At 40.5% G+C, this 14054-nt stretch overlaps 1 protein-coding gene and 2 long non-coding RNA genes across 3 annotated transcripts in view; 2 read left to right on the top strand and 1 right to left on the bottom strand.

The window, feature by feature from the left end:
* Positions 1-14054, bottom strand: part of LOC118563792 (germinal-center associated nuclear protein-like) — a 112266-nt gene that overhangs the window by 81930 nt on the left and 16282 nt on the right. The window lies entirely within an intron of this gene.
* Positions 1-14054, top strand: part of LOC118563801 — a 55429-nt gene that overhangs the window by 32679 nt on the left and 8696 nt on the right. The gene's annotated exons all lie outside the window — the stretch shown is intronic.
* LOC118563797 lies at positions 3026-6102 on the top strand. Its single transcript, XR_004931442.1, has 3 exons — positions 3026-3063; positions 5581-5915; positions 6010-6102. It is a non-coding gene; the product is annotated as an uncharacterized LOC118563797 (long non-coding RNA).

Below are 14054 nucleotides of genomic sequence, written 5' to 3'. Positions count from 1 at the left end.
TAAAGAGAGCCAACCGAAAAACCGCTTGACTTGTAACCAATGATTTGTCTGTATTTCTGGGTCTTGAAGCAAAAACACTTCAGACACAAGTGTCTCTGTGTGTGCTTACAGATTGATCTACACATTTGCGAATCTCTGTACACATTTGCAGATCTGAATACAGATTTGTGGATTTTTTTACACATTTGCAAATCTCTGTACACATTTGCAGATCTGAATACAGATTTGTGGATTTTGTACACATTTGCAGATCTGAATACAGATTTGTGGATTTTGTACACATTTGCAGATCTGAATACAGATTTGTGGATTTTTTACACATTTGCAAAACGAATTACACACAAGTAGTTTTACACATTTGCAGATTGTTGTACAGACACTCAAATCTTCTCACACATTTACAAATCCCACTGCACACGCACAAATCGAGATACAGACACACAACTCTCCACACACATTTGTAAATGTTAAAGCTACTATTTTAGCCCCATACTCGCGGAGCGGGGGTGGAGGAGACGACAAGTTTTGTGCGGGGGTATCCATGTGTTTTTTCCCTGCCATTCACGCACGCGCGAAAGCAACAACAAAAAAACGCGCGTTAACGTCACATTAGTTCGTTTTTTTTTTTTTTTTGGAACGTTGGCGAGGCGGTAGCCTGAGTTTGGCGAGGCGGCCGCCTCGCCAAGATAGCGCTGCGGGAAACCATATATATATATTAGGGCTTGGCAACGATTAAAATATTTAATCGCGATTAATCGCACTGATTAATCGTATTGTATTTACAAACTCCAAGAATGAATTCAAAAGTAGTGTAAAGAGCACTTTTATTTTAATGTTCTGCTGCCATATGAACAAAAGTGTTGTAACATTTGTAGCACTTATCAGTAACACATATTTAGTGTAAAGCTCAACTTAAACATGTAAAACAAAAAATAGCAATAATAATAAATTAAAGCTTATTGCCACTGACAGGGAATTCTCTTTATGGGGAAAAAATCTACCAAAAACAGGCAATTTCTGAGGTAACAGCAGGGAGCAGCATTACCATTTTATGTTCAATACCAAAGTTTAACTTGGCAGTGGTTACAACTAACTTGTTTCTGTCATATTCGATGCTGGAAGAACTTTAAACTGAAATGCTTGCTAACTCGATATGCTTGCATGTTTATTTGACGTTAACACGTGTGTTTTTGTTGTTTTCTCGCGTGCAAATAGTGAATGGCCGGGGGAAAACAGGCAAAAATACATGGATACTTTGAAACGAGAAGCGACTTCACCGACGGCGTCGATGCAGACCCCCCCCGCTCCGCTCCGCACAAAACTTGTTCCGGCCGCCAACTCACCGCCTCGCCTCGCCTAAGCTCGCTCGCGGTACCTGCGGGAAACACCGCCTTCCGCATGTCAGCTGTGTTTTTTTCCGGCCAGCACCTTTCTTACTCTTTGAATCTGAGGCTGGGCTGACAGCGAGGTTATTGGTGCATTATCGCCACCTAGTGTTCTGATTCAAACCCCTACACCGCAGCAAAAGACCTTCACAAAATAAAAGCATGTGAGCAACATGCGTTAACGCGCGTTAAAGAAAATATCGCCGTTAATAGTCTAATGAGTTAACGCGAAATTAACGCGTTAACTTGCCCAGCCCTAATATATATATATATGCTTGAAAATTACTGAAAGGATTAGTTAAAAATAGAAATGATGGAAATGTGAGTTAGCCATTGTGAGCTTGATTGATTGCCACTGTTTGTAGCTAAATTATCTGCAAGTGCGAGTCACACAATACAATAAGATATGGGCTTAAATTTGAAAATGTCGTCTCAGTTTGTCTCTTTGTGTTACTTACAGATGGAGAAGATTGGTGAGCAAAGCTCAGGTGTGTTGTTGATCTGAGATGTAGGTTGTTCTTGTGTAATTGTTTCTGCCAAAAAATTTACGAGATACTTTACATGTGATGAAAGTTCTCAACAATCTTAAGCCCTTATTTGTTCTCTCCTAGAAGCTATCAATGTGACTGTTGTTCCAGTTGATCATATTCTAGGCAAAGTTGTTTACCTAGATTTGTCATCTATGCCAGGCATTGTCTTTGCAGCACATTTCCCCAATACTCTGGAGAAAGATTATGGGGCTAAAATAGTAGCTTTAATATTTGCAAATGTGTGTGGAGAGTTGTGTGTCTGTATCTCGATTTGTGCGTGTGCAGTGGGATTTGTAAATGTGTGAGAAGATTTGAGTGTCTGTACAACAATCTGCAAATGTGTAAAACTATTTGTGTGTAATCCGTTTTGCAAATGTGTAAAAAATCCACAAATCTGTATTCAGATCTGCAAATGTGTACAGAGATTTGCAAATGTGTAAAAAATCCACAAACCTGTATTCAGATCTGCAAATGTGTACAGAGATTTGCAAATGTGTAAAAAATCCACAAATCTGTATTCAGATCTGCAAATGTGTACTGAGATTCGCAAATGTGTAGATCAATCTGTAAGCACACACAGAGACACTTGTGTCTGAAGTGGTTTTGCTTCAAGACCCAGAAATACAGACAAATCATTGGTTACAAGTCAAGCGGTTTTTCGGTTGGCTCTCTTTACACACGTGATTTTTGCTACTGTTCTGCCGCGTGAGATGCACAAATGCGTGGAAGGATTTGTATGCGTATCTTTTCGATTTGTGTCCCCTTGCGCAGACTCACAGGCTCAAAGGCTCACATACTGCCCTGAGCGCAGGCTCACAGGCACACAGGCTGCCTCTTCCGGCTGTGGGAGGTCACGTGACTTTCAAGGATTTTACCAAAGCGTTTTGTTTCCAGACGGCTGATAAGGCAACTTGTTACAACTATATAACTTTCTCCCTTTAACGGCAAAGGTTTCTTGTTTTAATGAGAGACTTATCTTGCTAAAACCAGATAATTGTCTCATCATAACAACGCAACATACCCCGGCATCAGCTCGCGGGATATTTGAGTGTCATGGAGAAGAGGAGAGACGGAGGGGCGCCTTTTATTTCTTTTTAAAAAGTCGTCATTTGTCGGAGGAATGTATTTCTGCACTGAGGAGTGACAAGGTAAGTCGTGCATATACAGCAAGTCCTCTACTTGAAATTTTATCAATTCGGCAGTTATTTATATTTAACAACTATGCTATGGAAACACAAGTTGCAGCCCTGTAGTACAGTCTCTGGCTCCGTTTACACGGTGAAAACAGGTTTGCGTTGCCTTTGTACTCTCCATTTACACACTACAAGGTTTAACTGTTGCTTAGGGGGGGCTTTCAGCTATAGCTGTGGGTTTATTTACAACAATTTGCAGCCGAAACAGTCCTCCGCCAGCCGCTGTTTTCTTCTTCTGGGCAATTTGACCCGGAGCTTCAAAAATCACAGCGCTACTAGTGGTGCGTCATGGGAATTACACCGTTTAAGTACTCTAAACAGGGCCTGTGACTGCAAAAGTACCTATGCCTTTATGTATTTGAATTAAATGTAATTAAAATAAATTTTAATTCGACACTCGTAAGGCTAATTAAAAGTATGTGTATTCTACACAATAAAAGTGAGGCTAGATAAAGCTACATTTATCCATATTTTATTGTGTCAAAACAAAGTGATGAATACAGAGCTTTCTAATGTGACTATTCACAAGCCAGTAAAGGACAGCTATTTATATCAGATCCATTAATAAACCCAGTCAACTACTGCTTTATGCTTTAATAAGGAGAAAAGCAAAAACTGATAATCGATTATTATTGCTGCAAATTCAAAAGTTAATATCAGAATTTATCAATAAAAGCACCTGGCAGGAAGGCACAACTGTTCTCAGTTTATTAGTTGTTGCATTTGTTTTTTCTGATGTCTTTTTAAACTTACTCAGAAAAGAAAACAAATCTTAATCAACAACATTGTTGCATTGCAGTCTAGGTTTGAGCAATTTTTTTTTTTTTTTTTTTTTTTTTTTTCCCAGTGTCCTGTCTAGCACTATGGCAATAGGAATTGATATCTCAATGCCAGATAGAGCTCGACAGATTTTGCTTTTACAAGTGGAGCAAACAGCTTTCGCCATAGTGCTCCACTTGATTTATGCTTGTAAATAGCTTTATTATGATTCCTGCAAGAGAATTTCAAATTATATGGACATGACAATGGGAGAGTAAAGGAAGAACAAAAAGTGAAAGAAAAGAAAAAAAAAAAAGAGTAGAGGTGAAAGAAAGAGGAGATAAAAGGAAGAGAATGATAAAACGTCCTCTGTCTGCTCCATCACCTGGAAAGAGACACAAAAAGAACAGCACAACCAACAGACATAAAGCAACAGATACACTCGAATAACACCTAGATGCCATTGCTAAATCATATATATTATTATGTAAGCTGACATGTGTAATGTGATATTTGAAAAAAGAAAGTGAAAAAACATAAATAAATAAATAAATAAATTATAAGATTACTGTATATAAGTGAACACTTAATACCTGGGACCCAGCACCTATGGGAGATGTGAAAGTGCACTAGTGTAGGTGAAGATTATCCAGAAATAGCTTGATAGTGATTGTGGAGAACCAAAGACCCACCTTCCCCGAGCACAGAGGCAGGCGTCAGGGGACCCGTAACCCCGGACTCCCAAAGGGGTCCCTAAAGCAGGTCGCCCAGGAGGGGCCGACACAGGATATCTGCAACCCCCCCCCCCCCCCCAAGGAAGGAGCAGAGACGACCCCGAGGAAATCCCCCAGCCACCGCAATGCCGACGCCCTCAAGAGCCGCGGGGACGAGCCCGTGGGCTCCGCCGGCAGCCAGCCCTGCTGAAGTGGTCCCGGCCATGGGCCCTGAGGGCCAGAGGCCCCAGGGGCGCCCCGCCCCCGCGACGAGGGCCCCGGCCCCCCCCGGGGGGCCAGGCCCCGCGAAGAGGCCGCCAGGAGTGGGCCGGCGCACGCCCGGGAACCCGCCCCAAACCCAAAGCCAACCAATGCGCCAGGGGGCCAAGGCGCCCGCCAACGAAGTGGAGGAGGGCAGGACGTGGGGGGATGGGCTCCGCACCTATCGGAGACTTGAGATGTTCTTGGGAGAGGGAGCGGACCACACCCATACCTGGAAAAAAAAAAAAAAAAAAAAAAAAAAAAAAAACTCATTCACCCCATCCCTCCCTTGTGCCCCACTCGCCACACACAGAAAAAAAAAAAAAAAGACGCTGTACACACATGTGTGTAGGTTTGAGCAATTAAACATTGATCCAGTCTAACCTTTAATCACAATTTTAAACAGTAGCTATTCTCCTTCTGATGGGAATTTTGTAAAAGTACTTTTTAAAATTCCCATGAACAAAAACATTAAGGAGGACCAGGATTAAGATAGCTACATTAAAAATACAGCCAGAAAATCATGAATGTTCTCTTTTGCATCTTAGAATGCCTGTGCATTTGATCTGACACACAATTTAAATACTTGAAAACTTTGAATTTGGAATATTTAGCTTCTCACATTTAGCAGAACTAACGCGCTCAATTTTTAGAAAGAGTAAATTAATTGTTATTTTTACCTTTTGTTTAAAATAAAAAACTTGAAAGAACGATAACAAAATCTCTGCTGTGTTTACAGGTTGGCATCTCTAAAGCTGAATACATGGATGGTGCTGTCCAAAAGTTACTACTGGATATTTTGTTTCAGAGGTTGAGAAAAGAGGGGGTACCACAGCCAGAATTCATATCGACATGGAGACAGAGAATGGTACAATGAAAGACATTCAAAGATGTTTGCGTCTTGATGACAGCTATCCTGAAAACTACTTCATTGTGGGATCCAGCACCCACAGCCAGCACATCAACAGCCAGTACTGGATGAACCTTTTTCAAAAACTGAAGAATACAGATTACTTTACTGGTGACTTCTTGGATAAGCAGCCAATTCTGCTCACCTGTTTAAATATCACTGAGGTATGTTTGAATGTAAAAGATAAATACTATATGATATATGCTTTTAAATATGGAGTATGTACTTTAAGAACTTGTTTATTTTCTTGTCTTTCAGGAAGAACTCTTAAAGTGGTTCACTTATGGAACATAATTCGTAAGATTAGAGATACTATTGCTCCAAGTTGCCGGTCCTACATGATGTATACCGTTCCACGGCTTTTTGGTGAACAAGACAATCTCATACAGGTTTCTGAGCAAGCGGCGGGAACTTGCACAGTCCAACATCTTCAGAGGACCGTTCACACGTGATGAGACAGTTCGAAGGATCATACCTTCTGATGACAGAGAACTTTCTTCATGCACCGTCCACACATGATGAAACAATTGAGTTATGCTTATTTTTAAGAGCTAATATACGCACAAACCTGTGACACGTGTGATATTTTCTTGTAAAAAAAAGAGTTTGTGGAGCAAATGACCTTGTGAGCCTGTTCAGAATGAACCTGTCACTTTCCCACACAGTCAGAAATAGGCAGCTGCAGACCCCACAACCCATAAAGGACAGGCAGTCAAAGAAATACAGATGGAGGGGAAAAAAACAGACCTCTGTTTTCTTCGATTCCCATGTACTTAAAGGTTTCATCATGACGTACATAACTTTTTGAATTTTGCTGCTAGGTTTTATATTTTCTGTGATTCTTGTTGTGTTTGACAGTAAATATATGCTGCTACATATATTAGGACAATAACAAGAAATCTAACTTCACATTTGCCTTGTGATTTATCATGCAGGACACAAAATGTTTAAATGACATGTTCTGTAAACCCCACCACTGCTCCTCATATTCAAGACATACTTTTTATATTTATAACAGCAAGACTTATAGTTCTCTGTTACTGAACACTGAGACCCAAGTTATGTACTGTTTGACAATGACGATATGGTCGAATGATATATGAAAACCTTTAATGAATCTTTGGTAAAAACCCATTACAAAATGAAGTGTTATGGTTTGTGATCAAACCAACTCATTCTTTCCTTAGAAACATAACATTATACTGCAATGTTACATCAACTCACAGAAGAACATACATTAAAAGTACCTTTAACAAGTGCTCTGAAAGATCCTTTTGAAAGGAAGTTTTCTACCTCCAGAAGATGACCAAACTAGAACATAATCTATGAGTATTAAAAAGATGAATACATGGATCTCAAAATTGAACATGAGAAAATCCTTTTACATACAACAGACAAAAGTCTTTGTTAGAATTCTGGGCACTATTGCGCTCAAAGCATTTATCAATTTTACAATCAACTTTGAAGAATATAAAAAACATAATGCCCTATGGAAAGAAAAGGAAAATAAGTACAGTTTAAACACATGCTTCAGAATTTTTACCTTAAAGAAGCTTCATAGCAACAGCAATAATTTGACTTCAAAACTTGTATTTCACAATGTTGGAGTCATCATTTTAATCAGTATTTTTGCTCTATATCTTTGTCAGCAAAAAGAAAAGCTAACTGACTCTATTGTGGCTCACTTCCATATGTTCCTGAAAACATGACCATTTTGAGTCAAATGGTAAACTTTCTTTTGAAATATATTACATAGTGGTATTACCTGAAACCAAAAACATTTTAGATCAAATTGGACTTTTTCCATGAAGATTTCCATGAAAAGAGTTTTTCAAGCAATGTCTGTCGAAGGACACCTCTTTCACCTTTTCCTTGGTACTCGGAGCAAAATCTCTGGGTGGCAATTCTGTCAGCATAGGTGGGAATATAGATGACCAAGCTCTCATCCATGCTTGCTATAGCTGATATGTCTACAAGCACAATGAAATTATGGTTAATATAAAAAAGAAATAAACTAAAAAGACTATTTTAAGCACATGATTATTAATCTTTACAGCAGAATTTATGATTATATGCATGACATGTTTTAAAAAAATTAAGCTGCTTATCCGTATGTATGTCAGCCTATCTCATTAACATACATGAAGAACTTTTGCAGTCACAGGCCCTGTTTACAGAGTACTTAAACGGTGTAATTCCCATAACGCACCACTAGTAGCGCTGTGATTTTTGAAGCTCCGGGTCAAATTGCCCAGAAGAAGAAAACAGCGGCTGGCGGAGGACTGTTTCGGCTGCAAACTGTTGTAAATAAACCCACAGCTATAGCTGAAAGCCCCCCCTAAGCAACAGTTAAACCTTGTAGTGTGTAAATGGAGAGTACAAAGGCAACGCAAACCTGTTTTCACCGTGTAAACAGAGCCAGAGACTGTACTACAGGGCTGCCATTGTATCCAGAGCATAGCTGTTAACTAGAAATAATAACTGCAAAATAGATCAAATTCCCATCAGAAGGAGAATAGCTACTGTTTAAAATTGTGATTAAAGGTTAGACTGGATCAATGTTTAATATTGCTCAAACCTAGACTGCAATGCAACAATGTTGTTGATTAAGATCCGTTTTCTTTTCTGAGTAAGTTTAAAAAGACATCAGAAAAAACAAATGCAACAACTAATAAACTGAGAACAGTTGTGCCTTCCTGCCAGGTGCTTTTATTGATAAATTCTGATATTAACTTTTGAATTTGCAGCAATAATAATCGATTATCAGTTTTTGCTTTTCTCCTTATTAAAGCATAAAGCAGTAGTTGACTGGGTTTATTAATGGATCTGATATAAATAGCTGTCCTTTACTGGCTTGTGAATAGTCACATTAGAAAGCTCTGTATTCATCACTTTGTTTTGACACAATAAAATATGGATAAATGTAGCTTTATCTAGCCTCACTTTTATTGTGTAGAATACACATACTTTTAATTAGCCTTACGAGTGTCGAATTTAAATTTATTTTAATTACATTTAATTCAAATACATAAAGGCATAGGTACTTTTGCAGTCACAGGCCCTGTTTAGAGTACTTAAACGGTTGTAATTCCCATGACGCACCACTAGTAGCGCTGTGATTTTTCAAGCTCCGGGTCAAATTGCCCAGAAGAAGAAAACAGCGGCTGGCGGAGGACTGTTTCGGCTGCAAACTGTTGTAAATAAACCCACAGCTATAGCTGAAAGCCCCCCCTAAGCAACAGTTAAACCTTGTAGTGTGTAAATGGAGAGTACAAAGGCAACGCAAACCTGTTTTCACCGTGTAAACAGAGCCAGAGACTGTACTACAGGGCTGCAACTTGTGTTTCCATAGCATAGTTGTTAAATATAAATAACTGCCGAATTGATAAAATTTCAAGTAGAGGACTTGCTGTATATGCACGACTTACCTTGTCACTCCTCAGTGCAGAAATACATTCCTCCGACAAATGACGACTTTTTAAAAAGAAATAAAAGGCGCCCCTCCGTCTCTCCTCTTCTCCATGACACTCAAATATCCCGCGAGCTGATGCCGGGGTATGTTGCGTTGTTATGATGAGACAATTATCTGGTTTTAGCAAGATAAGTCTCTCATTAAAACAAGAAACCTTTGCCGTTAAAGGGAGAAAGTTATATAGTTGTAACAAGTTGCCTTATCAGCCGTCTGGAAGCAAAACGCTTTGGTAAAATCCTTGAAAGTCACGTGACCTCCCACAGCCGGAAGATGCAGCCTGTGTGCCTGTGAGCCTGCGCTCAGGGCAGTATGTGAGCCTTTGAGCCTGTGAGTCTGCGCAAGGGGACACAAATCGAAAAGATACGCATACAAATCCTTCCACGCATTTGTGCATCTCACGCGGCAGAACAGTAGCAAAAATCACGTGTGTAAAGAGAGCCAACCGAAAAACCGCTTGACTTGTAACCAATGATTTGTCTGTATTTCTGGGTCTTGAAGCAAAAACACTTCAGACACAAGTGTCTCTGTGTGTGCTTACAGATTGATCTACACATTTGCGAATCTCAGTACACATTTGCAGATCTGAATACAGATTTGTGGATTTTTTACACATTTGCAAATCTCTGTACACATTTGCAGATCTGAATACAGATTTGTGGATTTTTTACACATTTGCAAATCTCTGTACACATTTGCAGATCTGAATACAGGTTTGTGGATTTTTTACACATTTGCAAATCTCTGTACACATTTGCAGATCTGAATACAGATTTGTGGAGTTTTTTACACATTTGCAAAACGGATTACACACAAGTAGTTTTACACATTTGCAGATTGTTGTACAGACACTCAAATCTTCTCACACATTTACAAATCCCACTGCACACGCACAAATCGAGATACAGACACACAACTCTCCACACACATTTGCAAATGTTAAAGCTACTATTTTAGCCCCATACGCGAGTCGGTCCGCTCCTCCTCCTCCTCCTTGGAGGTTTGAATTTCAAACTGACACTTTGAGCGGGACAGTCCAGTCGGTAGGTCTGCAGTCTCTGAAGTGGCACCTGACATTGTGCAGTGGAAGTTGTCTGGAGTGAAGGTAAGTTTTGAACTTCTTATATATAAGTTCGTTTTGTAACCGTCGACAGCATTATACATCGATATGTCAATTTATTTTAATTTTGGGCGGTAAATTTTGAACGACCATGCAATCTCGAATCAAGCTAGCTACTAACATTACAAGTAGCATGGTTTCCTTTGATTTTTAGCACGCACAAGTTGTCACATATCAACATCACACTTGGAAATTGGTATCAATGTTGTGTTTGTGAAAATGTCCATATAAATTAACCTTTTAAGTAAGAGCGGCCACTGCAGTGTTTCCCGCAGGAATTTGCTTATGCGAGGCGGACCGACTCGCGGAGCGGGGGGGGGGGGGGGGGGGGTGGGGGACGGACCGACTCGCGGAGCGGGGGGGTGGACCACACGTTTTCCGCGGACCGACTCGGGGAGCGGGGGTATCCATGTGTTTTTTTCCATGCCATTCACGCACGCGCGGAAGCGCGTGTTAACGTCACTTTTTTTTTTTTTTTTTGGAATGTTGGCGTGGCGGTAGCGTGAGTTTGGCGTGGCGGCCGCCACGCCAAGATAGCGCTGCGGGAAACCCTGCACTGTACAAAGGGCTGCGTGACATGCGTGCTGCATAGACGATCATTAGGAAGCTAGTAAGCTAACATGTAGCATACCAAAATTATGCTAACCACACAAACAAGGTGTCATATGAAAGTAAAGACTCTGCTGCGCACTCCCGCCGCGCCATGTATTTCATTTTTCACGCTGAAAAAATTATAATACATTTATCTGTTCTGTATAAAAGCTTCTGACCATGGTGAAGTTAGTTTCAGGTTGGATATTCGACACTGCTGAATCTACACGACTATGTCTGACCAACCTGAAACTAACTTCACCATTAACAGCGGTGACGGTAAGAAAGCCGGTGAATCAGATCAGACGTTAGTTTATGATTTGTTCACAGCGGTTACGTTCAGCAGTACAAGACATCTAGAAGTAGAGTCTTTTATTGATGAGTAAAGACAGTTTAGTTATTTGAAGAAACATGATCTGAAGAAGACATGTTTAGTTTAATAAGCCCAATATGGACTGACTACAGGGTTTCCCGCAGCGCTATCTTGGCGATTAAAAAAAAAAAACGAACTCATGCATGTTAATGTGACGTTAACACAGGTTTTTTTTTTTTTGTTGCTCTCGTGTGTGAATAGCAGGGAAAAAACACATAGATAACCAACCCCCGCACCGCACCGCACAAAACTTGTCGTCTCCTCCCCCCCGCTCCGCGAGTCAGTCCGCTCCTCCTCCTCGCAACCCCCTCCACGCTCCACGAGTCGGTACGCGCCCCCCCCCCCCCCCCCCCGCTCCGCGAGTCGGTCCGCTCCTCCTCCTCGCAACACCCCCCCCCCCCTCCTCCGCGAGTCGGCAGAACTTGTCTCTACACCCCCCCCCCCCCCACTCACCGCCTCGCATAAGCAAATTCATGCGGGAAACACTGGTGACTATATATACGTAAATGTATGTATGTATATAAGTGTTAGAGTGTGTGTAATTTTCACTGTTGCTGCACTTTGCATGAAATCATAGTCATATGGATATCGAGATATTTGGGTTCAATATTGAGATGCGATCATTTGGCCATGAAGCCTAGAGGGTTTGGTTTTTCTTGCATTTCTTATCTTGTATGTGATATATGAAAGTATTAGATTGCTAACATCATGCTTTTTAAACTGCCATTTACAGAATGACATCATCCAAATCAAAAAGACAGAGGTTACCTTCAACCAAAATGAAAGATCATGTACAGCTGGGAACTGAGGAGGAAGAGGAGGCAGCTGGTGAGTTATTGTTAATTTACTTACTGTTATTTTTTACTTTTAACTTATCAATTGGTAATTAAAGGAAAGTATAAGTAGAATAGCTGATTTTTAAAGATCCCCTACATGCTAAACTGTATACAGTATAAACCACTTGAATAATAATTTGAGTCTACTATGGTCTTTCCACAGAAACATTCAATTGTCTTGTTAGAAATCCTTAAAATTGTATCAACACCTTTTCACACTTTAAAAAATGTGGCAATGGCCACAACAAATACCAACAAATAAATAATACTATAATAGATATAGATTTACTGTTCCCGGGCTAATATACTACATATTGTGAAATGCACATTACTAAATGTTTATCATATAACAAACACAAGCACATTTAACTACTTGTATTTAATGAATCAACAAATGCCAAACAAGCTCAAAAAACAATACAAATCATAGCCACCACAGAGAACATTTGTGGATTCACTAGAGTGTAACTGAGAATTGTAGCACAGTGTATAGTTACAGTATACTCGTGTATAGTGTAATACAGTATACTCTTACCACTGTCTCTTAACTCACTAAATCTTTTTTCTCTCTGCTTCTGTTCTCCTCTCCTTCACTCCACACCTCTCTTCCTCTCCTCTTCCCTTCTCTTCTTCTCTCAGTGTACAGTATGTGCATTGGAAACAAGTTGGCTGCTCATCTCAGAGGGCTAACCATAACTAAATCTGAAATCTTTAAGTTAAAAAAGTTATGTAAATTAAAACTCAATATAAAAGCAGGATTTATATCGATATTATAGGACATATCTTGTGTTCTTTTGAAATGTATTGTTGTGAAATATGACATGTTAACTGTGACACGGTTTTTGGTTTATTTTAGGTCACTTTGCATTTGTCACTTTTGAGGATGGCTACACTGCCAAAATCTTCAAAACATGTGACATTCTGGATGCGAATGACAGCCCCATTGGACAGTTGGATGTCTTGAGGCCAGGAGAAAGGGTCCTAGCCAGATGGAGTGATGGGAGATTTTACAGTGCCACTGTGAATTATATTGGGCCAAATACAGGCATGCAAAAAAACCCCAAAAAGGACATAAGAAAGAATATCCCTGCAGATGTATATTATCGCCAGCACTCCTCCCCCAAGCTGACTGATGTCCACTCTTCAACAAACGTCAGCCCCCACTTTTTGCCATCGCCTCCTGTCCAGGGGCCTCCTTCCCAAGGCCACGTTTTGCCATCGCCTCCTTCAACCAATATTCTGATTCCTTCCAAAACCAAGATGATGCTAGTTCAGACTTCTCGCCCTGAGACAGATGAACATCTGAACACAAGTTCATCTTCTTGTGCAAGCACCCTAATAGTTGACAGAAGCCATCAAAGTGAATATGGAGAACCCATTGAGGATGAAGCACAGAGTGACAGAAGGTCCTGGCAGCCATGTCAGAGGTGTGGTCCAGAGTTCAGAAAACTTGAAAAAGAGAAGAAGAGGATGGAAGACATTCTCTGCAGCATAAGTAAGTCTATAATGTTAACTCTATTGTGGTTAATAGTACCTTTTGATAACCAAGGGTGTATACTGTCATTAAGAGCTGTACATCAACACTTCTTTTATCCTTTTTGTTTTTCAGAGCCAGAAGACATCAGAGTGGCTCGAGGATTTCTTAAAAATGTTGCTCTGTACCAGGAGAGCCCTGCAGCCTTGATCCACCCGTCACAGAAGGGTCTTCAGGAGCTCTTTCCCAATAGTGGCCTGTTCCTGTCATCCTTCAAGCTTGCCTCCATAATGCACCAATGTGACCATGACAGCCTTCGACTTTTCCATCTCCTTTTTGAACACTTCTTCACCGCAGAGGAGTGCACCAATGCAGTGGCTTTCGGACGACATGGCAAGATACCAGAGGGGAAGCAGCTGCTTGACCAAAGCAAAGTTGAT

Source organism: Fundulus heteroclitus, chromosome 7 (assembly GCF_011125445.2).
Source record: "Fundulus heteroclitus isolate FHET01 chromosome 7, MU-UCD_Fhet_4.1, whole genome shotgun sequence".
Taxonomy (NCBI): Eukaryota; Metazoa; Chordata; class Actinopteri; order Cyprinodontiformes; family Fundulidae; genus Fundulus; species Fundulus heteroclitus.
This window is presented reverse-complemented; position numbering and strand designations above follow the sequence as displayed.